This window comes from Carassius auratus, chromosome 37 (assembly GCF_003368295.1).
Source record: "Carassius auratus strain Wakin chromosome 37, ASM336829v1, whole genome shotgun sequence".
Taxonomy (NCBI): Eukaryota; Metazoa; Chordata; class Actinopteri; order Cypriniformes; family Cyprinidae; genus Carassius; species Carassius auratus.
Window position 1 is genome coordinate 5,101,145 of NC_039279.1, and position 25,177 is coordinate 5,126,321.

At 39.7% G+C, this 25,177-nt stretch overlaps 1 pseudogene; it reads right to left on the bottom strand.

The window, feature by feature from the left end:
• Positions 1-627: 627 nt before the first annotated feature.
• LOC113056478 (BAH and coiled-coil domain-containing protein 1-like) overlaps positions 628-25,177 on the bottom strand; it is a 64,697-nt pseudogene continuing 40,147 nt past the window's right edge.

Here is a 25,177-nt window from a genome sequence, read left to right on the forward strand (position 1 = left end):
ATAAATCGTGTACTTTTTGGTTTAATTATTTGCACATTGTTTACACTGATGGACAGCTACATCATACACTGTAATACTGGTAATTTGTGATTTCCCATCTGTGTGGCTCTTTAAATATACACATTTATCAAACGAGCTTGAATAAAATACACTGAGGCATGGTAATTTAGATTTTTTTTAATTTATTATTATTAAATGCAACACGAATGCAATAAAATTAAGATAAATAACAAATTTTAACAGTGGAAATATCTTAGAGTTATATTCCCCAGAAGGTCAAAAAGAACATCCAACGTAAAAATCAGTTCCAAGTGGGTCTCAAATTCAGGTTGCACAATGATTCTACTTCCTTTGAGGCTTGGCCACTTCCTGGCACGCTAGTGGCGCCAGTGCTACCATATCAAGCGTTGAATCCAGTGTTTGTTTAAAAAAATAATTTTTCTTTTTCTTTTTTTATAGACCCAGAAAGTGACATTACATTTATTTTCACATCAGATTTCTTAAAGCTTTAGCTTCTGCAGTGTAACAGCAACAATGTCATTAAAAAAGTAAGTCATCCTTTAGGATTGAAAGGCATATCTGTCCTTTTTCACAATTCCAACACGGAACAATCTGTACAGGCTTGCATATTGAACAAATATGAGTACAACATTGATAATGGAGGAGAAAACAAAAACACACAAAAAAAAACTATTTTTGCCAAAGCAGGAAGAAAAAGTGACAAGAGGCAATATTTTAGATTAGATCTGCATTACACTGCCATCACTTACAGGTTTTGATTGTCCTTCATGATCATGTGACACAGGACAGCAGGAGGCTTCAAGTGCTGCAAGTGTCTTTTCACTCTTTGCATTTCCATACCCACTCCTTGCAGACATAAAATCCTTGGCCGACTCTTCGCTACAACATTGCTGAAATGTTTTTGAGAACGTTCCAGCTTTTTTCAAACACAAAAGAATTTATTTAATCTAAAGTACATCAGGCAAAAACATTGCAAGTGCCCCTTGTTTATGATTCAGTCTACATATTTATTGCAGCTGGAAGTATAGTAATTCCAAGGACATACTTTGGTTTGAAATTTTGGAGGCCAGATTCCTTTAGACAGTATTTAAAAAGAATTTCCGGACGGTAAAATCACCTCCACATGTGCTATACAGACCTGGGACTTTTAACGACAGAGTGTTAGCTTTTTACACAAATTGTTACCAATTAGATCACACAAAGATGATGAAATGCAATAGAAACAAACCATTCTTTCAAAGCCAAAATCTAACTCCAAAAGAAAGATGAAAGAGCGTACGCAGACAGCCTCTGACTGGACTGCATTGTGTCGGCTCTACTGTTTGCTTCATGAGCAGAAAATCTCCCAACCCTCCCTTCTCTACTATACAACAGTGAAGAGGGTACATTTACATTTATGCATTTAGCAGACGCTTTTATCCAAAGCGACTTACAGTGCATTCAGGCTATACATTTTTTACAATATGTTACTATACATTTTGTTTTTTCCCCAAAACAAAACTCCCAATCACAACTAATTCATTATATTAAAAAAATAACACAATAAAGAGGAATAGAGCTCTCTCTTAATTTATATTATATTTACAGTTTGTAGTTTTTAATATATATTTATATATTTACATATATTAAATAAATCAATTGTACAACTATGCACCTGAATGAGAAGATAAGCAAGAGGTACAGAAGTGTATGGCTTGCCTGGAAAATCATTCCTTTTGTTTTTGTCTGCTCATAAACCAACTTACTAATATACTGACGTAATCATTAGCGCCAAAATAAAAATAAAATAAAAAATTCCCTGGTATTGTCAAAAAAGGTCATTGACTGTACTCGTGTGGAAGCATCATTCAATTTAAAACACCTGTTACACCTCTAATCTCCAGGTTAACGCCCATTCCTGTTTGTTTTGTTTGTCTTTTTTGTGGCTGATCTCTACATACAAGCATGGTTGGTCACATATTTGCATACAGCAAAAAATTACACTCTCATTCACATCTCCTCTCACGCAAAGAAATGAAAAAATTAACAAACAGATCATACCACACCACAAAGTAACAGTGTATTTGGTCCTGCTGGGATATCAAAACGTCCTGGGGACATCAGTTTGATGTGTTTAACCAGTGAGATCTTTCTAAAAGAACTTTCCACTTATCCAAATACACAGTCAGTGTTTTTCAGCTCTGATTCATGTTTTTCAGTCTATATAGCCTACTCTGAACAAGTCCAGTGCCTTTTTCACTAAAAGTTTTTAAAATATCATTCCATGTGTGTGGAACCTTCATAGAGTGATCACCACGAGTTTTCCTCCCCAAAGTCCATTTAATAATCTACTGTTTCTCCAAGAGTAGAGATGAAAGTGGCTGCAGAAACTCATGGCTGTGGGTTAAATTCATAATGTTAGTTTTGTAAGAGGGGCCTGATTCTCAGCCATTTCTTTTATCTCACAATTTCAGTAGTGCATTCAGCCATTCTTTTTTTACGTTAACAGATGATTGACTCTCCCTCGGCCGTCACCAGCTGACCGCTGGTGGGGTCGTAGGTTCCTGCCAGGTAGTAAAGATTTTGACTGTTGCTGTTGGATTTCCTGATACGACTCAGGCGCTCATATTCAGCTCGGCTTACCACCTGGCACTTATGAGAGATGGTCTGGACGTCATTTTCATCCTGATGGGAACTTTGGTACAGGGCATGCTATGAAGAGAGAAGAAAAGTAGGTTTAGTTGTGCAATATCTACCTAAAGTCAATCAAAATAAAAAAAAAGACTTCTGGTGACTTCTGTACCTTCCCATCCCGCTGCCTTTTTCCAAGTTTAGTCTCTTCAGGGTGGTAAAACCACTTTACTTTGACTACCATGTTGCTGGACCAGGATTCCCAAAGACTCTCAATGCGACCAATGAAGGGGAGATGGGGTCGACCAGCTGAGAGGAAAACTGCACAGTCACCAACTCGGACGGTGTCTTTCCCCCTAACAATGGCCTTGTAGAAGAGCTTCCGGGCTTTTCCTTTCAAACCCCGTCTCTGACGACAGAAAAAGTAAAGTTTAAGGGACTCTTTCGGAAACAACAACCATTTTGGTCAAACAAGAAAAACTGGGACAAGAAATAACCTGTGTGGGGTTCCCAGACCACCTCCACAGCTGCCTTCCTGGCATGAATGAGGACGAGTTGGGTGGACCCTCTGAAGATGGTATCTTCTGTTTTTTAGGGAAATCTTTGGAAGATTTGGACTGCACAATAGAGGAAGAGTTGTTGGCAATCCCCTTTCTCTTCTGAGGTTTTCCTGTAGCACTGCTGACTGCAGTCTTTGAATTAGAGATAGTCAAAGTTTTGGCTCCGAAAGTGTGCAGTGGTGGGGCGGTCGGAGGTTCAGGATGCTGCTGTTGTTGTTGAAGCAATGCGTGATGAGAAGAAAGGCAACCCTGAAGCAAAAGCCGTGATGCCTCCTCTTCATCCGAACTGTAGGATGAGTCATTATCAGATGAACATAAGCTAGAGCTAGACAATGAGCCTGAACTAGATGCGCTGGAGGACCCTGAGGATGATGATGAAATAGAAAGACGGGACAGAAAACGTCCCGATGTGTGCATTGCCGCCCTTCTGGCATCTTCATCTTCATCCATATCTGAATAGGAGCTTAGGCAGTCGCTGTGGCAGTTTGGCCCATAATCTGCATATTCACTAAGCCTGAGACCCTGAGGGTGTTTACGCATGCCTGAGGAACTTTTGCGAAGATGGCAACTGTTCCTTTTGGCATCTTTGACTAGAAGAACAGACTGGGAGTAGCCCATCGTTGAGGTCAGTTCCCCTATTCCTTTGGCTCCAAAGCCCTTTTCCATTCTTCCACCTCTTTGTACCTCTGAGTTTCCAAGAAGCAACAATGCTTTTCCGTTCTTAGTCTTGGGGGACGTTACCCCTTCATGGTCCAGTTTGACCAGAAATTCCTTCCTGTCTCCCGATTTTCTACAACGTAATCCAGGGACGCCCTTGTGTCCAAGAGGCAGACCTGTTGCCAACTGCTGGTTTCCGAAGGAAGTACACCCATTTGCAATGCTTCTGAAGGAGTCCACCTCAAAGGAAGTGCTGAATATGCCTTTGGCCGGAGTGGTCATGGTGGAGCTAAGTAAGGGGAACATGTCTGACTCCTTTCCCCTCAGAGCTTTCTTTGCTAACTCATTAAACTGGAACAAATCCATGGAGGGTTTCCTCCTGGACATTGCAGCAACCGGCCAGCCAAGGAGAGGGGAAGCAGTTCCAGTCACATTCTCAGATGCACAGGTCTTTGATGGTGCATTGACGGATTTGGGCCTTCCTGTTGAGGGAGACAAACAAAGGTATTGCTATGGGGATGCAGGAAAAACCACCCTTCATTCAATGATAACTTATTTGCATTTTCCAAGCTCCACTTCCTACGATACTACCTTTAGCCCTTTAGAGAAAACAGATATAAACAGATATGCCTGTCAGTGGAACATCTGATGACTCAATGTTTTTGTGTTATTGCAGATAACATCTGATGAGTTAGAGCTGCTGGACTGGTAGTTCAGGGCTTTAAGTAGGACGCCAGTTTTTCTCATCCATTTGTTCATTCAAATACATCTCATTCTATTAATCAACCAAGCACTGGTCTAATCAATGGAGATGTGTTAATTACACAAGGTCATTAAAAAAAAAAAATCCTTTTTACAACCTTAAATCTGATAACACTTTTATGGCTCTTGACAAACATTAATTAAATAAGTATTTTAGAGCGTCAGTTCCAGGAACAAGAACCAGGAAAATTAATGAAGCATGTCCTTAGGGACAAAGAGGTTGAGAAACCCAGCAAGATTCTTTGACAGTCCCTCTGATTACTTTGTAAAACAATAAATCACAAAAACCTGTTGTGGAAACTTGTTGGATAGATATTTCTTAACATTCCTTTTGAAACAACATTTTTATTTCTTTCAATGCAGGTCAAACATCACACCTTAGGAAGTAGTTTTGTCAAAAGACCCGGTACTTCGGTAACAAGTCTGCACTAAAAAAATTTAAATGTGACGGAACCAGGTTTCTTTAAGTACCGGTAGTACCGAGGTCCCGTTCAAACTCGGTTCTTGACGCACCTGTCTTCTACAGCGCTATGATTTCTATGAAGCAGAAACGAGGACGGAATCTCAAAATCCAGTCATAAAAATGAAACTATGAAAATATGGACAGTCACGGAATTTGTCATAAGTTAGAATAATTTAATCAAATCATATCTCCATATGGACCAATATTTGTAAATGTTAAGCCGCAAAAGTTGTTTGAAATATGAATCCTGCATGTTCTGTGCGCCTCTGTGTGAATGATCGAATGGCAGGGACGTGCGGGTTTGTTTACTACATAGACTGAAGCGCGTGACGCTTGCATTAATTTCAGCATCTGAGCTTCAGAGTTCTCTCTCCATTAAGCGATCTGTACTTTTCAATTCATGTTAATGTACGCACAGCGACCTGTATTTGATGGTCTGTAAACTCTGTGTAGAGCGCACGACTCACCGTCGCTTTCTCACACTTGTGCTACTAAATATTACTATTATTTAGCAAAATGTATGTGATACTGCTACTACTGTTGAAAAAATAAAACATTATTTTTTAAAGAAATAAATAAAAAAATATTTCTTCCATGTTTTAATTTTAATAGCAAATCCCCTTTATTTACCAAAAATAAAAAGTGTTTAAATTTCATAAATTAAAAGACACATTAAATTTGGGTGAAACTTGTCTACTGTTTTTCATAATTATATAACTTGTAGAAAAACTTTAAACACAATTTTAAATAAGTATGAACAATGGCATTGGTTTTATTTTTAGTGATAAAAAGTTTTTAATTTTAATAAAAAAAACGTAATTAGCATATTTTTGTGTTTTGCTTTGGTACCGAAATTGGTACCGAGAACCGTGGATTTTCACTGGTATCGGTACCGAATACTGAAATTTTGGTACCGTGACAACACTATTAGGATGTATGTGAATTATGAGAGATTTTAATCTTACCATGCAAAAAGCATCAGTTTAAAACATGTAACCCAAATTAGCTTTAATCCAATCAATGTTGAATGTGGGAAACTAAGAATGTGGATGATGCAGCTGTCAACTCGCACCTGACTTGGCTTTCATAACAATCTTCCTGGGTTCTGTGTTCGTGGAACACTCTGAGGACACATCAGTCTGTTGAGTCATCTTCTCTAGAGTGGAGGTCTTTCTCCTGCGGCAGCTAGGTGAGAGCATGTGGACTGGTGATGGCTCTGCACCTGCAGTATAACAACAATGCAACAGGCTTAATGACAAGCATGGAAACTTGGCACAATGTTTAGCATTACTAAACACTAGACTCTTCGTTTATATTGGAGATCAAATGTGTTTATCTGCAGAAACGTACAGTGGATTTGGTAGCCTGGTGGAAGCAGGCGAATATTCGAAAGAGAAATCCATCCCCGGTCTCCATCATCAAACTCTACCATGATGTTGCCCTGCTTCTGTTCCTCACCTGGACCACCTGTGCAAAAAAATGTACAGCTCTAAACCACATACATAAGAAACAGTAATGTAAAGTATCTACAGTAGGTTTCTTTTAAGCATTGATGGAGACTTGTTTCATGTGTGTTTGCGTGTGAGAATGATCTCACCTTTGCGGACATATCCAGGATACAGACAGCGGGAGCGTTCACTCCAGTAAGCACACACTCTTGTTCCAGCCGTCAGAATTTCCACCGTATCTGGCTGTACATCTAAAACCTGAAACACATGGATGACTTTAAAAATTAACCTAAATATCTAGCAGAGAGGCAGCTTATCGAGCATAACACGTTTATTTAGCTAAAAGACACATGTGCAGAACATGAGACGTCCACTTTGCAAAAGCATAGATATCTTTGAGGCCCACCCCTTAAGGCAATTATAACCATGGGTATATCTTTCTCAAGAGACTGTGGTGTTTGATTTTGTTCCCATAGTCAGTTTCTCATACTGAACCAAAATAAAAAGAGAAGAAATCAGCATCACTGAATGGGGCGTCTGCTTTGAAATAATGGAATAAAAGAGCAGAAAGGTGAAAAATGCCTAAATCTATGACTTTATTGTGAGGTTGCCAGCTCCCCTCTCACAATATAGAGTGGACTATCCCTTCAATGTCAACCACACCAATTTTTTTTTTTTTTAACAGATTGGACTGTGAAAAGTGGGATTTATACACCAAAATTGAGCCAGACAGAATGACTTTGAATTAAATAAATAAATACGGAGAATTTTGGTTTCATGTTGACTTTAAATTTATGTAAACCTGAATTGTGCTTACTTCGTAACTCCACACTAGTTCCAGTAATGCTGATACACAAACATACACATAGGAACAATGCTGAAGGCTTATGGGTGAGTCTAATTTGTTGTGTCGTGACATACAGCCAAGTATGGTTTGGAGTAGAGTGTAGCGTTCAATGTCAAAGCTTTTCCTGTGCTGGCCTTCAATGTGAATATAACATTAGCCCTCTTGTTTTTTCTGTTCTCCCAGCTTTATCTTTCCCACAACTATGCACAAATAACTTCCAACACTGACACGAATGACAACCTCCTCTCTTTGTTTTGCATTTTGCGAACAATCAAGAGCTTTTTGTGTTGCAGCTTGTGGATTGTATCAAGAAGAGATATCTTCTGATGTTTTGTGCACTGTACTGAATTTAAGAGTTGCACAGAGCAGGCACATTAATACATCTTTGAGGGAAACTGTGGATGGGTGGGGAGAGCTTGCGATAGGCGGTCCCTAGGCAGGGAGAAATTTTTTTTCAGCCTATGATTCTGAGAGAGATGAATGAGAGAAGTAACGCATGTAATGTATTCAAATGAATGCATGCTGACAAAGAGCTGTTGGTTTACGGTGTGTAATCAACTCCTTTTTCCCCGTCGGCTTAGATAAATAATGCGTGTAAGTATAACCCGCAGTTCAGCCCTAAAGATGTTCCTAAATAAGAAGATAAATAAATATAAAAATCGGATAAAATAAGCTCTTCTGTATGTCCTTCTGGGGAGCCACGCAGAACTAATTAGGAACAGCTATATACAGTCACAACGTAAAACTGTATATGCAGGAGTCGAATGGACTGCTGGACAGCATTAGGAGCAGCTAATAAAGGGTGCTGCCTAAAAAAAATGCAGTATTAGCAAGTTCCTTGGGTTGTCTATTTCTCTCTATCACAACCAGATGCTGAAATGTTCTCCTACAGATGAATTTGATGCTCAATGAGAAAAAAAAAGCAATAAAAGACAAATGTGAAAGAGTTACTAAAGTAAAACTATAGTGCCACACACCCATCATAGCAGTTTACATGCTTCATGGCTAAGTAACTGCCTATCGGAGGACAACCAACTCACACACACTCACACAAGCCCAGATGCTATGTTCTTAACTGCGTTAGCAGAAAGTTACAGAGATGGGCTGGATCCAGCCTTGAGCTGATTGTGCTCTGGGGGAGAGCAAGGGGTCTGTGAGAGCCTGTGAGAGTGGCCTGAGGAACTGGTTTACCCAAGGCTTGTATGGGAAGATGGAGGAGGTCTTCAGGGGCAAAAAGCCCCTGAAGAAGCTTTTTAAAGGGTCTCACCGCTTCCTGAAGAAGTTGCTCCAGAGAGTAGATCCTCTGTTTGTTTCTGCGCTCTCCTTCAACAACAACACTATATCTGAAGAGACAGAAATAAAGAAAGATTTTTTAATTATGTTAAATTCTGAATGTAATCAATCATCCAACCATCCATCCCTTCAAAATCCATCATTTCATCCAATGCCCTATCCATTCATTCATCCATCCATCCAAGTTTTATTGAAAATACAGGGTTGTTGCCTTACATATCAGGTGGGTCCAGTGTATGTACATAGGCAGCATACAGTAACTCGTCCTCTTTTGATATTAACACTTTCAGCCCATCCCTCAGGATTTCTTTGGTGAGAATGCAGTTGGGCAGGGCTAGTTGCGACAAAGACAGATTAAAGTAAGAGGGCATCCAATTTTTAGCACGTCTTGACATGCATCCAGTTGCATGTAAATGTAACAGCATTATGCATGTCTATTTGTAAATATCTTACTCAGTATTGCACTGCCAATTGGCTCTGGTTCCTCCTCCTCCTCTTCTTCTTCATCTCCCTCTGAAAAGCTGCTGTTGTCATCTATCCGGAATCCCTCATCGGCAGCAAAGCTCTCCAGCAAACGACTGACTGCACGCCCCTTAGCCTGCTAACAGTTATGATATGGCATGTGAGTGTCTTTCTCTCTCTCTCTCTCTCTCTCTCTCTCTCTCTCTCTCTCTCTCACACACACACCCGTAATGGGCCCGGAGAGAGTGATTCAGGGCTCCAACATTCATTCAAACTCCCGTCCAAATATATCATAACCTCTCGCACCTTAACAGGTCCATTCTTGTGCACAGCCCTTGGTACTTATATACTGTCATATATTAATGTGATGGAGGTTTCGTCACTTGGGGTGATGCTGTTCGGTTTGCATTTTACAAGTGTGTCTAGGGTTAGGCCCAGGTGAAGAATGATGCGTGTCTTTGTTCTCTATCATGGTCTTTGAGCGGAGCGTCAATTTTCCTCACCTGCTGATTAGGCAGGCAAAGTCCCCTCACATGCCTTGCTGATGACCTCACAAAGGGTCGACGGTGACAGCCTTGATGCCTATGGTGTAAATCCTTTCAAATCTCTTGACTGATTTATTTAAACAATGCATGATTCAGCCTGTGTATTAGCAGGCGGATCCCGTCTTATCTTTATCTTGAGCAGATTTACGAGAGCCCCTGACAGGTCAAACCACGCGAGATTGCATAATCCTTCTCTGAGGGATGACTTTTTATGGGTGCCAAGGGGGCAAGGCAGACAGATCTAGGCCTCTAGGGGGGTAAATCGCTATATGGTGCTGCAGCCTCGCTACATCACACTAACTTTCAGTAAAACTCTAATAAATGAGCTCAGAAGTATCTTGCATTGCCGTTCACCAGTAAATATTGTATTTGGGCTGCATACTAGATGTTTTAACTAGCTTATCCTAACCAGCAGGACTTTTAACTAAAGGACCATGCTGGTAATCCAGTTTTGTGATGCCCGTGATGTCATTTTGTCACCGATGGAGTTTCGGTTCCTTGCTGCTGTCGCCTCTGGCTTGCTTAGTTGGGGACATATCATCTACAGCGATATCGTTGACTTGATTGCAAATAAATGCACAGACACTATTTAAACTGAACAGAGATGACATAAATGAATTCCATGATGAACTGCCTTTAACTGTCATTTTGCATATTGACACACTGTTTTCCCAATGAATGTTGTTCAGTTGCTTTGACGCAATGTATTTTGTTTAAAGCGCTACATAAATAAAGGTGACTTGACTTTTCATGGAAAGTGAGCACATTCCATACCTGCTTGTTTCTGATTCGTCTGCTCCATGTGATGTTATCATACTGAGACGACAGCGCTTCTAACCAACAGCTTTTCCTCTGAAACAACCGTATGGAACATTTTAGCACAGTAAGACCTCCACAAGGCCTTGTTTGAAGCTTCCCCTATTTCCAAAGTACTGCAAGAAAACGGATATACCTTTCCAAGAAGCACAGCACTCTTCCTGGTGGTCTTTTCTCGTGAAGTAGGTGAGGTCTTGAGGACCCTAATATGATCAAAGGTGTTCTCCCTTGACCCCTCTCTGCACTTGGGGCCAGTCAATCTCCTCTCCACCTCCTGTTCTGAGTGATAATGGTCAGCACTGACCAGGGCCGGCCTACAGGGGGCCTTCCTTCTCTTTACCTCTTCTTTATTGATAGACACATTCATAGACACTAGAGGGAACACAAAAGCATTAATTGTGACAGTGAAAAATGAGTGTTTGTGAACTAAGGTGATATCTGTCAATCCCTGATGTCTCATTAAATAAAGATTTAACATTTACCAAATCCTTGTCTTTCCATTTTGTTCTTGGCTTTGTGATTGGCCTCAAGCTTCATGATGGAGCACTGTGAAGGACAGCCGACTCCAGACAGTTGCTCTTTAGATGATGGATTCTTGATGCCCTCTGCCCCTTCCTCGCTGACATAGATGCCGTCATCTTCCTCCTCTGTGAAAATGATAGATCGATTGAATGCATTGACATCTTGACTGGACTACAGTTCACAGCGGGCATCTGAATCAGTCTGATGAGTTCTCTCACTGAAAGTTCAAATGGGTGCCAAATGTGGCTGTGATTGTCAATGTTCACAGGAACTGTGGTGGTCAGAGAAGTCTTGTCACTAAAAGGTTTGACCTCCAGACCTCTGCTTCCCACAAGTGTCTGATTCCTGTTTACAGCCACACATTACAGGACGATTCACAGGTTTGGAATCACTACATAACTATTTTTTTTAAAGAAACTGATACATAAAGTCAGGAAAGATGTATTCAGTTGATCAAAAATGCAAACTGATTACATGTATTTCTATTTCAAATAAATTCTAATGAATTTTGGGATAATACACACAAATTGCTAAATGGAAACATTTTCAGAAACTTACACGCTGTCTTGAGATGGATAGATTTTTATTTTAACTGATTTATATATATATATAAAAATGTATTATAAATACTAGATGAAAACCTTAAAGTTATAAAATTGAAATGTAAACTTGCCAACTACCTGAAATAAAGTGTAAGCAGAAGTGAAAAAGCTAAAATGACTAAATTACTAAACCTACAATTAATCTGAAATCTGAAAATATGAAAATTAAATAGCCTAATTCAAAATATGAATAAATACTATGATTGTATATGAATAATATTTAAAATAACACTGTTTCCCGAATGCCTAAAAATTATATTTCAATTTTGTACCAGTTTCCCCGGAAGTGATTATTTTGCCCTCTTGATATAAGTTTGTAACATGAACAAAACCTTATAACTTGTAGCTGTCAGTTAATTGAGATATTCAGATAATGTTATATCTCATGCTTTCTGCGGTACTGTTTTTGTATCATATTGTAATTTGTACTGTATTTTTGATCACATAAATTTTAATTTCTTTCAAAAAAAATACCTTTGTGATTCCACATTTTTGGACTTGCAATGTATGCCCACAAATTCTTCCTAGCATGCTTCGGTGTCACAGATATGTATTGGCAGATGCCGTCTGTGGGCTATGAGTCTTGCATTGAGCGGAGATGGCACGGTGGCAGCAGTGTCGGGTGTCAACACAGTGCTGACACACTTGTCACTTACAAGGCGCTCATCAACACTCTTGCAAGCTCGTGAAATGTGAAAAGGATAACTTTCAGGGCAATTAACAGAGCGGCGTCAACACCGCCTAGCTCGACCGCAGGCGTAGCTCACATTAGCGTTCATTACCACCATTATTTCATCTCCATTTTGTTCACTTACAGAAGTGTGTTTTCAGGGAATGTGAACTAAAACATGTAGCGGGACTGGGGCAGTGGAGGGAGGGTATCTCTTTTTTCCCTGTAGGTGTGGCATTCTTGAACACAGCATGACGCAGGCTAGCATTACAGATTGGGATTTGCCCAATGCATGCCTGAAGAGGAGTCATTAATTTTTTTAATGCCATGACAGTTGAGCAGGGAAATTAGAGGATCCACTGATCATTATGGTGGGACGCATCTCTCTCAGCCCATAACTCACCTGTGTCGCTGTCGGAGGGAGAGATGCCCTTCTCTGTAGCTTCTAGTTTGCTATCTGTGACTGCTGTATTGCATAGCAGCTGCTGAGATCGCGTTGGCAGGAGTGAGGAGCTTAGGATGGCCTTTGACCTTGCACCTCTTCTCATCATAGTCCCCTTCCCATCTGATTCCTGGTGGGCTGCTGCCCCACTGCCTGCTGGGACAGAAAAAAATTGTTCAACAAAGCCTTGGTACAGCAAAAATGCCAAAATAATCTAAAGTCATCTACATATTAAAGCAATTAAAATACCTTTGTCACATACATCTGGCATATATTATTGTTTACCTGTGTCACTGTGCTCTCCAGTTTTACTATTATGTGTGTGTTCTTCTTTTCCACTGTGCTCTCGGGACAGATGTTCTGTAATTGCGCTTGGTGTATTGGTTTCTCTGTGACACAACAAGTTCATCAGTCTGGATCCACGATTGGCTTTGGCTTTCTGCTTCAGCTGTGAGCAAGCTTTCTGTTTAAACTTTGTGCTCAGCAGTCTTGGCCTGCCTCTTGGTCTACAGTGAGGCTTCATCTGAAACAAAGATAGGAAGAGAATTAAACCACATGCAAAATTTGAGTTGCAATATTACAATGCTTGCAAGGCAGCACAGTATCGATGTTCCTCGACCAATCCTTTTCTAAATATTTTAAATGTGTCATAACCGCATACTTGTCTCTTTCACCAAAATTAAATTCCAATTCTGGAGTTCCAGTTTAAGAATATTTACTATTTCCAATCTAACTGACAAGCAAGGCTTAAGTTGGCATTTCAAAAAACATCAAGAAATCACGTTACTATTTAAAGAAATTTTAAATTCAAGATTGAAAGACATTTAGAATATCTGACATTCAAAATTTGACAGTAACAAAATCTGACAAAATTACATAATTGTGATATTTGCACACGATAACAGCATATTTAAAATTAAGTTTCCAAAAACATAGCACATTGTTTTCAGCATTTTAGAAGTGATTAGCAACAAACCTGTGCGCTACTGAGATGGTGGTAAGGGCTACTGGTCATCCTCCTCTGCTTGTCTCCGCCTCCAGTCAAGTCCTCTGCTGTAAGCAGGCCTGGCCCCGCCCCCGCTCCAGCCGACCTGTCCATCACAACAGAGAGGTATTCATGAGGGAAGAGAAGAACGAAGGATGAAAAGGAGAGATCAGAGGCGAGCGAAGGGCTTGCCTTCCCTCTCTGTGGCTCTCTAATAACCTTCTTTTCAGGCTTTGATGAATGGAGAGGCAGGGGCCTGGTTCCCTGCTGCACGCTTGAAAAATTGGGGTCTGATGCCAAACCGAGAAATATCTGAGAGAAGTGCTGGTAAAGCAACCTCCCACTCATAATTTTGTTTGTTCTTTTTTTGCTCTCTTTTGTCTCAGTGTCTTCGTCTCTGCTTACTCCTTTTCCAATCTGTGCCAATGGTTTCGGGGCTGTGAATTCCAGCATTACATTAATAAAAAAAAGACAAATTCTGTGTCTTATTACCATATCAATGCATCTGTTCATGCACAAAGCAGCACAATGCACAGGCCTTCAGGAGGGCAACAAGAGTGTGTGTAGCCAACCATATAGCAGACCTATTACACTGAAATAAGGCTCATACACTCGCTCTGTGGCAATCGGCCTCTCATTTTACAGTGTGTAAGCATCAGTGTTTTTACTCTGGAGAAGCAGACAACTACTTCAAACCCCGCTACAGGCTGCCTTAGTCAGTGCTCGGGGCGAGCGGTGGCAGTGTAGACATCAGCTGGCCCATCAGTCGCCGGGATGATTGACAGGTGAGTGTCGGAAGCAGTGTCGACATGTGGTTGGTGAATTCCAGCCTCCCTTCTGTGTCCTAGCGACAGCTATAGTCAGTCACACGTGACAGTCACTCGTCGTAACTCCCGAATCAAGTCATGAAGACATTTTTTTATTTTTCTTGCTAATCAAGGTGCCACATCACCAATTTGACCCCATGATTTCTGCAGTGTTGGAATGCTGGAGTGTTTCCCAGCATGCACGACAGTATGCATAAATCAATTACTGCCTCATTGTACAGTTCATTGTAATTGTACATGATGTTTACAGCATTTTGCACAACTACATTGAGTTAAAATGTCTTTTTTACCTTGATGTGTATGATGTCAAGGGCTATAAGGTTGAAAACTTCCATTTTTCAACATACACTTTTTTACAAGGTGTCATGTTCCTTTTCTGCAGAAATTCTCCTTTTAAGAAATTGCTCATGGCAACATCTCTTTATTTCTATATCATATAATTCTGCACTATAGAATTTGCAAGGCATGTCCCAATTGGGCAGATTGTTTACTTGCGTGACCCACTAATAGTGCAGCACTGGCCAAATTGATCCACGCAGAACCGATCTGCGCAGCCCACTGGGTCACACATGGATAATAATTTATACAAAAATAATTATTTAATGAACAATGAAATATTAAATTATTTGCTCAGCTGAATAGCACAGTCTTGTCCCACTTTTGGAGCATTTGGCTTTCCATACACCTTGCAGCTAAATAAAAAGGCTGCTGAAGAACAAGAAGAAGAATAGTTTGGCATGCATTCGCGAAGGATAAATACATCAAAACAAACTCAATGCATATGATATTTCAGGATTACTCATCCAATTAGAAGAAGACCTGGCAGAAATGCATGATTCATATAAAAATGCATGAAGACATTTGCTTAACATAGACAAACATTCATATACACATTCACTGCACAGGCCCAGAACTGCCTGTGTTGTGTTCCACTCTTCCTTTCAGCTGTCTGAACACTGGCTGTCTGCCCTTTACTCTGGCTGGTGCTGTCAGAAAGAATCAGTATCCCCACCACATAGACTCCATCCCTCCTCCTCAATACAAAGAGCTCCTGCTTTATCTGGAGATGGAGGGAGGATCCCGCAGAGACTGAGAGGCACAGAGACATGACCAGGACAGATGGGTGGAAAAACATAGACCATGGTCCAAAAACCTTAGCAGAAAAGTTCTAGTCTACAAACATGTTTTTGTGTAAAATATCATTCAAATCTGTAGACTGCAACTTTCTTAGAATGCATTACAAATTCAGATATAGAAATGGGATTTTCAGACCTAATATAACATAGTTCATAATGCTCAGCAAAATTGGCCAAATACAGATCTGCTAATTTGGATATTTAACAAATACAATTCTTTAGAATAAATAAATTTATTTTATGATCACCAATAAAGATATTTAATAAATACACTTCTTTGAATAAATAAATTTCTTTTATAATCACCAATAAAAACATTTATGAAAATTAATATTACTATAAACAAATGTAACTTTGTAAGCTTAAGCAAAACTACACAAGCAAGAAGCCCACACCCAAACGATACTAAAGAGAGAGAGAAATGACTCAAGATCAAAGTGGACACAAATGAGAACAACTGAAGTGAAAGAAAGAAGAGAAAGAGAGAGCGTGCTTCCTGAGGGAGTCACTCTACTGACCAGAGCCGGATCAATGGACACTAACCTCTATCGACCAACCATCACATGCAACATGAACATGCCCGTCTACACCCCATTCTCCACATCAGCATCTGATAAACTCATCCAAAAACATCAAATTACCATATTAACCACAATCTCTATTCCAAACCCCCTTTAGAAGACACCTGGAAATTAATTATGTTTTTTTGGGGGGGAGACAATGCACTGAGCACAACAAAGCTGAGGGGAACTGTAGAAAATATCTTGAAGAACAAAAGCATCACCAAGAGTAAACTGTTCAGCTCTGAAGGGAGTAAAGAGAGTGTTGAGTGCACTTCCCTTTCTCCTCCTTTTCCTCAACTACAGCTTTATGAAGCTGTTAAGTGCCTTAATTAAGGCCCTGTTTTGTCAGAACAGAGAATAAACCTTTGGTCTGTAGCAGAGACGTATTTTTCTCCCAGACCGTGTGCATCTCAGATTCTCTTCTACTGAATTTAAATGCCACAGAGTCTCAAAAACAACCAAGGCTCGGGAAACCAGGTAACCGTGGAAACCTGATTAGTAACCTGACACCAGGTCCGAGGCAGGGTTTGGTGTGCGGTTGCTTCAGCTTGATGAGGACTGTGGCTTAGGCGTCTATTAAAGAGCAGAGCTCTATGCTCTGCTTGTCGTCACCCAAAGGTGACCTCCTGACCCCGAAAGGCCCATCTAGTCCTTATGTCAACTCCATGTCACATTCCTGCTGTTGAGACAGAGAGAGAGAGAGAGAGAGAGAGAGAGAGAGAGTGTGTGTGTGTGTGTGTGTGTGTACTTGAGTGAGTATGCTGGTAGGAGAATTCACAGTCCTCTAATCACAAACACCTTCCTCTCAGAGAGTTCAGGATTACATGCTAGTTATGCTATTCAGAGAGGGGCATTGATTAGCAAGACACAATCATCAAGAAGATGGAGGAAAAGAAAGAGGGAGACAGCAAAAGAAAACGGTTATGTGTGTGTGCATGTCTCCTTCACAGCCAAATAATCAAATTCTAGCATTCTTTCACTGGAAAGATGCTGAATGTTGCTACCATCGAAACCTTCAATAATTCTTGTAAATGAATATATGTCAGCAAAAATCCCAGCATATAAACACTGCTGTGTTTTCATATGCAAGAAACCATTTGACAACCATAAAGTGACCAAATATGATTTGTTTTCATTTTGTGATTCATTTGATTTAAAAAAAATACAGTGAAAATGGCAATTTTGTGAAATATTATTGCAACCTAAAATAATTGTTTCAAATAAATATATACATGATTTAAAATAAACAAATACAAATCTTTGAACACGATTAACATTACCTGAGAAGCAATACTACATAAGACATGTGACTTATTTTCAGGGAATGTACTTTTAATACAAATGCATTTTCTCTGCACAAACACTATAAACAATTCAAAATGTGCAACAATCTAAAAGTGCAGCCAGACAAAGCACATTTACATTCAAGATATAATCTATGAAAAAAAGTCTTAATTTCTTCACCAGGGTTGCATATTTGTTTTTGCATTTTTCATTTGTTGGTTTTAATGATTTTTTTTTTTTTTTATTATAAGAAAGGTGGTCGAACAAGCCTACTCCCATGGCCTCTTGGGACAGTAAAGTGTCTATCAAAGGAAACCAACGATATTCGGACACAGTACATGAAGGTCTCCAACTCATGCTCCCATGATGCACTAGTGCAAGATGCCCAGCATGCTCCCAAACACATCACTTAACAAGTCATCTCCTCACACTCAGATGGGATTTAAACCTCTTAGCAATGCCACAACGACCCATCAACACCCTTAACCTTGTCTAATGACCTTTGATCTCAAACAGATTTGGAAAGTGAGAGACTGAAAAAAACCACATACCAACACATAACCTAAAAATCCAATAATGCTGACAAACACAGCAAAAGTTATCTTTCAATTGCTTGACAATTCATGTTGTCTCCCATCAAACTGACGTAAACCATGATGAGAAAGTCAAACCTCGGCTTCTCTCCGCCATTCCCTAAAGGGACTCTAAATATGACTTTTTATGATTCGGATAAATTTTAGTGGCAGGAAGTTGTCATTTGTTTTATTTGGCAGGGGAGCTTTATTAACGACAGGGATAAATGTGCGCTGGGTATAGAATGTGTAATTAAGCTCTGGCTCTTGCTTTTCATTAGCACGCTGCTAATCAACCAGGCTAGTAATAAAACTGGAGTTTTGTTAATCAGGTAGGGTAAACTTGATTTGACGGAGTTTATCAAAATGTCTGGCGTAAACAGAAGTGTATCTCACGGGAAAATGCTCATCCATCAGAGTGATAACTTAAAGCCCTGACTTGGTGCAGAAATATTGGTCTCTGCGCTTTATCAAATTAATATCGCAGACGCGTCATGGGTTAGAAGGGAGTCGCAACACTTGTAGATAATCAATGGAAGTTGTAAATATGATTAATGACAGCTCTTCGTACTGATTAAGTACTTAGTCTGCCTTGTATGAACTGAGCCTTTTAGACTTATTTACATACACATAATACATGGTAAAGTCAGACTGCGCATACACGTACAAAATGAGTTTACAAACACAATCTTTCAAAACATCTCCTATCTAGACTGTTATTACAGGGCGAGCATGATTTCACCGAGTACAACATGATCAAGATTCCAATCAACCAATCAGAATTGAAATATTTATAAACTTTTTAGGAAATATCTGTTTTTGGCTTAAAATCAGGGTTAGGTGCTTCTACACCCTTGTTATTCAGCTATAATTTCCCACTGACTTTAGGAATAAATTATGGGTAGGGTTAGGTTTAGGGGTAGGTATGGGGTAGGCATTATTATAAATTCTATATTTTTTTATAATAATGATGATCCAGGATCAACAAAAGATGTTGATCCAGTAAAATGTACTTGGCAAAATCACGGTGACCGTTATTACAGGTAAGGAATTGTTTTCCTCAGCTAAGCTTATTACCGGTTGCAGTAAAACTGTAATTTAATCCCAGCTCTCTTGCTCTAAAAACTGTGGAACTGTTTTCATTATTACTGTAAAAGAGCAATAGAACAATAACACTTTATTTACTGCTATGCAGGATTTTATGATTCTAAATGTAAACAGTTCTCATAAAACATATACATCTATACTTGTGAGACTTACATTGCAATCACATAAAGCTAATTATAACTAGATTCTTAACGAATGCTAAAGTATTCGCTAAGCCATTTCTTAAAGTCTCAATAAAAAGCAGTGGCACATTTGTGATGAATGTAACGGTTATCAAAAAATAAATTAAATAATAATAATAAATTAAAAACATGATTACATTGACACAGCTTCTAAAGTGTATACATCATGTTCTCATCTCTTGATATTGTGCACTGTCATTTTATTTCTAAGTTCTTTTTCATCATTTGCCAGGGTAAAATCTCAAGTTTGACTTCTAAGAAGCCTAGATTGAGGTATCAAGACATTAAAACAAAATCTGACCAATTCATGAACCTGTTTTCTATCAAGGAAGGTTTCTTGTACTGCATTGGTACTGCACTTCAGGATTTTGGCCCTCACAAATGTAGAGACTGTAAGAACAGTGAAACAAGCGAAAAAAAAACACTCACTTGACTTTTTTAGGGGCATCAGTGGGGATAAGGGGTGCCAACATGGATTTGTGCTTCCGTGGCCTTCCGGGGCCTCGACGAGCTGGACTGCGTGAGGTCTCTTCTTTCCTGTAAACACACAAACACACACACACACACACAGCCTGTCAATCACTCTAATTCACATTAATGATGTTGAATGGAACGAAACACTAAGCCATCCTAATTGTGAGAGTGGACTAGAGGAAAGACTTAAGCACAGCTCAGGCTTATGAAAAAGGGCTCGGTACATACTGGGTGGTCTCAGCAGAGTGTTGCGAGGGGACAGAGAAAGACCTAGAGAGACTGTGAGAGTGAGTGTCCTGAAGGATCGAAGAAAGTTCGATCTCTCCGTCCATGTGTGTAAATGGGTTTTGAATGGTGCTTGGAGTGCTTTTATATGTGGAGGCTGTGTATTTGTGAAAGTGGTCTGTGGTTTGCTCACTGGTGGTCATGTTTTCTCTGTAGCTTGGCCAGCTCCCTCTGTTTTTCCTTGTAACGCCGCTGCAATTCTGCCAGCCGTACACGCATCGCTAGCTCCTCCCGGTCCAGCGTTTCCATGGTACCTTTAACAGGACACACCTACACATGGAACGAATAATCTCCAGTGAGTTTAGAGCATCTAAATTACAGCCAACACTGTGCCAGTTCGTAGGATTGTGTTTCTTCAACGAAACACAAACGGAGATATTTTGAATGTTCACATTGCTCTTTTCCATACGGTGAAAGCATACAGTGACCTTTAAAAAGGCCTAAAACACATCATAAAAATATAAAATTGGTCCACATGACTAATGCTTTATATTTCAAGTCTTTTGAAACCAATACAATTTATGTGTGAGGAACAAACTGAATTTAAATCTTTTCGCATATTCGTAGTTCTTAAATTATATTTGCGATGCAAGCAGGGCTGAACAATTTGAAGAAATAATCCAATTATGGAAATGTTAATAAACGAAATGGAGTTGCGTGTACCGGTTCGGGACGTGGCGTCCACTTGCACTTCCTGCGCAGATTGAGGATTCTGCGAATGGGTGGAGTTGAGTCTGTTGGTATGGGTGGGGCAAGTTCTAATGCCCGGGCAGCAGCTAGGGTCGCCAAACTTTGGAGGTCAAAGGTCAACATGTCTTCTGCACAGGATTATAAGAAATAAAAGAAATCAAGGAGAAATCACATCATCTGATCTTACAATAACAGAGAAGAAGAATAGATATCTATCTAGAATGGGAAGTCCGGGCCTGTTCCTAGAAGGCCAACTTCCTGCTAAGCCAAGCTCCAACCTGGAAGCGTCTAATAATGCTGAAAACCTTGATTAACTGATTGAGATGCATTTAATGATATTTGGAGCAAATTTGAAGTTCATTTGAAGCCAAAGTTCAAAACCCAAAGCGCAATTATTCAAGGGATATTTCACCCAAAATTTCAAAAATTCAGTCATCACTTACTCACCATCATGTCGTTTCAAACCTGTATCAGTTACTTTCTTCTGTGGAACACAGCAAATTTTTCCAAATACTTTGTGTGTGTGTGTGTGTTCCACAGAAGAAATCACGTCATGCAGGTGAGTAAATGATGACAGAATGTTATTTTTGGGTGAACTATCCTTATGGCGTCACATATTTTTTGACCCTAAAATGTGGTTTTAGTGATGGAACCTGTTTACACATGTACATGGGAATCACTTGAGACAGATGTTAACATCAGATGTTAATATCAGGTGTAAACAGCAGCCTAAATCTCCCCATGTACTGTATATTAAAAAGGGACCTAGCAAAACAGACATCCAGCAAGTTCCCAGACGATGGAAGCAGAAAAACCTGTAAAGGAGCAAAAATAAAAAGAGAGTGGAAGAGAGAGAGAAAGAGAGAGAGAGAGAGAGAGAGAAAGAGGAAAGCCTCAAACTGTACAAAGCCGCCTCTAAGCACGCCGATGTTTCCTGACAGCACTTTGTGCTTTCAGAGGCTGAATGAGCAATGATGATAGCTATTAACCAGAGAGCTTATCTCTGTACATGAAGCTTAGATGCCAGGAGCCATGTTACAGAGAAAGAGAGAGAGATGAAGAAGGGCGAATTCTCAACATTTATCACTGTCATTAGGGCAGGCCACATGCTCAGTCTCCACTCAGCCAATGAGGCTCGAATATTCATGACAGCCAAAGCTGGCCTGGGGATACTGAGAAGACTCTGTGTGTGTATGTGTGAGTGGCTGTGTCTGGGCATCCGCGGCTTGCTATTTTGTTGCGTCATGGCGAGGCAGGGACACAGTATGGGATCGGCGAGGAGAGAGACTGATTAAAGGGAGAAAGAGGGAGGGAGGGGAGACAGGCAATAAGAAGTAAAGTGTTTATTGAGCTATCTATTTATTCGCAAACATCCCCTCATTACTAACATGGAAAGAATCCAATCTTCTCCTCCGAGGGGAAATGCACGGTGCACGAGGAGACCTGAGCACATAGGGCAGAGAGCAGAGAGCAGGAGGAGATCAAACCAAATGAGAGGACAGGAGAAGTGAGGGGAGAAAACGGTAAATCTCACAAAAACCATCAGATCACATTTCAACACAAAATGACAAGAAAAAAAGCTTTCTGTAAAAATTAAGCCAGTTTTTAGAATCATTATATCAGGTGTCTTGAGATATTTTATAAAAGTTGAACAAGATATGACAAAGAGATCAGTCTAGCACATTTACAAAGAAAGATGTGTGTGAACAGCCACTGAAGATTTTTTTTTTATGACAATTAAGCAAATTTTCCCCATTAATTCTCAGTATCACAATGTTTCACACTTTATATTTTTCCCCATTATTCTTAATGGTGATTCTATTTATAAACAGTGATATATGAAATCATTAGGTTAGAATTCCTTTCATTTACACTGATTTAATACGTACTGAATATATATATATATATATATATATATTTTTTTTTTTTTTTTTCATGGCAATTAAACACTTTTTCACACAAATTTCACATTATAACTGATATATTTATATATTTATCTAAATAAATAAACACTTTAAAGGCAACATTTTTTACACTTTTATCTTCCTTTAATGAACGCTGATTTAACACGTTACATACTGAATCATTTACAGCTTATAATATTAATACATTTTAGCATTACAGTAATAAGAACTGAAGGAAAATATTCTTAATTGTCATGAAAATAATGTAAAATGTTGATGTAACAAATGTTTAAAAATGGTAAAATAGGCTTAATTTTAAAATGTTATACTAGATTTTTATATATAAATTTATATACATATATAAAAAAAAAAAAAAAAAATATATATATATATATATATATATATATATATATATATATATATATATATATATATATATATATATATATATATAAAATAAATAAAACAATTGAAAAAAATATATATTTTTGCGTTTGGTCTCTAATGTGACCCAGAAAAGTTCTTGACAAATTCTGTGAGATTCACTTAAAGGAAGAAAGACAAGTTGTACAGACTTTAAAAGAATTATAGCTGCATGAAGGAAATCTCTCAGCTGAAACGGAAAGTGAGAGAGACAAGTGAACAGAAAGAAAAAAAGAAAGAAAGACAAGATGAGGAAGACTGGATTATAGTGGCCTGGGAAGGTCTTCAGTTTCCCACCTGGCTGAAATCATCGTGACACTTTTAGTCCTGTGGTGGTCTTTTTGTAATCGATGCCCATCGGCCTGCCGTAACGAGGCCAGTGGGGACCGAAGCCATGGAACGCCACATGGATAGAGTGATAGCATGAAAGCAAGATGGAATGGAAAAGCTGAGGCCCGAAAATGAATTGAAAATGAGAGATGGAAGGAGAGAAGACAGATAACGCTCTCTGAGAGCATTTAGCCTAGAGATCTGTGGGAAAAAAATAGCAGGAACGCTGTGGTATCACTGACCAATCAATAACAACTACCAACAATACTTCAAAGAACCTCTCAAAATCTATATAATTTCATCACACGATATTTGTCCGTACTTCACTATGCCCAAATCACCACAAGGAATGTTAGCAGAACGCTTGAGACGTTTGCCACAGATAACGATGCTTGAAATCAAATCTGTGAATCACTGAAGAGTAAACCCAATCGCATATGAAATCTTAAGCCGGCTAGAGACCCTATCCTGACAGCCTGCATGGCCACCTCACCTTCAGTTCTTTAATAATTCAGCGGCGGGCATGTTTATTGATGACTTCTTCCCTGCTGCAAAGAGCTTCATCATATTCTCTTATTAGTCCCTTAAGTGCAGCTTGCTTAGACAAGAATTACACAGCAGATAGCATACCTATTTTAACATGGGTGGAAAACACACACACTAACAACTAAAATGATGCACGCTGCCAAATGCGGTTAGATTTGTTTTTCCCCGTGTGGTGTGAGCGTTGGGGATTTCTCAGCTGCTAGAGGATGCCTGCGTAAATAAAAACATCCTTTGGTACGGAGAACCTAAACGGTCCCTGGAAAAGCAACAAGCCTTTAAAACAGCGCTCACAACAATAGGGCCTAATTAGCCGACAAAACCGCTATCGTTCTGAGGAAAAAGATCCGCTGTTTTTACTTTCATCAACTTCGCACTGAGGGACTCTGAAGCTGTGGGAAAGCGCCGGGGCTTTTTTCCATCTAAAATGAGGCATATAAAAGTGATCAAACAGGTTTGAGGAGCTGGGGCAGGGGAGCCGTCCCTCAGGATGAGTGAGTGGACACAGTCCAATCCGGCAGACCCGGGGGGAACTAGCTATCATTAGAGCTGCCTTTTAAGACAGGCTAAAGCCTTTTAAAAACATGGCCCCCTCCTCACCGCTCCATCTTAGTCTCTCCCACAGGAAGTGCTGAGCCCCAAAAGAATGGGAAGCATTTGATCTGTAGGCAGGAAAAGAAGGCAAGAGTGTAAGCTTGTGCACAATTGAGTGTGTGTGTGTGTGTGTTTGTTCCTATGAGAGTGGAAAGCTGGACAGTCAGCTGAGGTTTAGCTTTTGTGTGTATTTCGGTTTGTCTTTGCACGTCTTGTCGGGATGGTGGTATGGGGGGGGGGGGGGGGTTGGGGTTGTTATCTTTCCTTCACACAAAGCCTGGAGATCTTGCTGGGCTGAAAACCCTATTTTTTGCACCTCTTTTTGTGAGGAGAGAGAGAAAAAAAAGGCTATCGTGGTCTTCCCCTGCCGCCAGTATCACAGTGCTACAAGACCGCTCATGCAGATCACTGATGAGGAATTAAATCATGTGTGTGATTGGGTGTGCTTTCTATTGTGATAAGAAAGAATAGACTTTCTTTTTAACTACCTTTTCTAAACCTGTTGGTGCTGGAAATGTTACAGGATAGACGGTCTTCTTTTTCAACACATTTCAATAA